Source organism: Chionomys nivalis, chromosome 26 (assembly GCF_950005125.1).
Source record: "Chionomys nivalis chromosome 26, mChiNiv1.1, whole genome shotgun sequence".
NCBI classification, from domain to species: domain Eukaryota; kingdom Metazoa; phylum Chordata; class Mammalia; order Rodentia; family Cricetidae; genus Chionomys; species Chionomys nivalis.
This window is the reverse complement of record NC_080111.1, coordinates 31,961,365-31,962,904: the sequence shown is the minus strand read 5'-3', so window position 1 is coordinate 31,962,904 and position 1,540 is coordinate 31,961,365. Positions and strand designations below refer to the sequence as shown.

Below are 1,540 nucleotides of genomic sequence, written 5' to 3'. Positions count from 1 at the left end.
TCTTATAGTTCTCTTAATTGTTTTTTCACTACCTCTCTTATTTCTATGTCTATATTAGGATTTTCAAAGGCAATGAACTCTCAGAGGAGTCCTTGCTATCTCATCACCCCACTTGCAGAATAATTTTCACTGGCTTATATTCTACTATAATTAAAAGTATGTAGTCTTTACCTGCATTTTTAGGAAGAACAGGACTTGGAAATGATTCTTCACATGGAAGCATGATGATATGAGCTTGTGTTCCCAGGACCCATATAAAAATTTGTATGTGGTAGCATGCCTGTGTATGGGTAGCTGTGTATGGTAGCCCAGTGATGGGGGGCAGAGGGACACAGATCTCTGGAGTTCTCTTGCAAAACTCCAAGTTCAGTGAAAGTGTCTGTCTCAAAAAGTAAGATGTTGATCGCTTCTCGCCTTTTGACTAAGATCAGGTGTAGTATCTGCTCTTATCAGTTTAATATATGATACGTCCTCTATCTGAGGACAATATATTAAATGGATTTTTGGAAGTAGAAGTTTACTCTGTCCACTCCACTCATCGAACTGGTATTGCAGTACCTACAGGAATGGAGGTACTCCGTTTTAATCCCTTGGGAAATTAAAAAAAAACAATGTTGAGATGTTAATAACAGCAGCAACATTGACTTCTGTCTTCCAAGTGAATGCACACACATTTGTGAAGATACATGAACTTGTCAACAAATATTCAGGTAGAAGAAATAGTTCAAAGATATTATGGAACTAATCTATATAATGAATCTGAAGATGTTAGAAGATCCAAGGAAAGCCCTGAATTTTGAAGCCCTGTTGGTATTATGAATTTTAGAGGTCTCTTGAGGATTTTGTACAGCATTATTCTTGAATTATGGGCCTTCAAGTGTTGGCCATGTTATACCAAAAAAGAAATTATATATATAATCAATATAATAAATATACATATTTATGTGTGTGTACAGGTTTGTGTGTGTATTGAGTGTCTATAAACATACATGTGTATGATTACAGTCATATACATACATACATATTTATATATGTACATACATTTTCATAATGAAGAAACTAATAAGACTGTATTATTTATAAGCCAATGTAATCTGCTTTATTAAAAAACTACGCTCCTACTTTACTCAGGAAATCTTGTCTTTTTCTATTTCCGATGTAGATTAGATCCATGTATATCTCTCTTAGGGTCCTCACTGTTGTCTAGTTTCCCTGGGATTGGGATTTGTGGGCTGGTTTTCTTTGCTCTATGTTTTAAAACCACTTATGAATGAGTACATATGATAATTATCTTTTTGTGTCTGGGTTACCTCACTCAAAATGATGTTTTCTAGCTCCATTCATTTGCCTACAAAATTCAAGATGTTGTTATTTTTTTTCTGCTGTGTAGTACTCCATTGTGTAAATGTACCACATTTTCCTTTTCCATTCTTCGGTCAAAGGGCATTTAGAAGTATGATATATTAACCCACTGCCTTATCATTAATTACTTATATCTTACACAGTAAAAAGAGAGTTTGCTCTCATTTCTATCTATTAT

General features: G+C 34.2%; 1 pseudogene; it reads left to right on the top strand.

Moving 5' to 3' along the window:
• The first annotated feature begins 402 nt into the window (after window positions 1–402).
• On the top strand, window positions 403–580 carry LOC130867143 (U2 spliceosomal RNA; annotated as a pseudogene).
• Window positions 581–1,540: the final 960 nt, after the last annotated feature.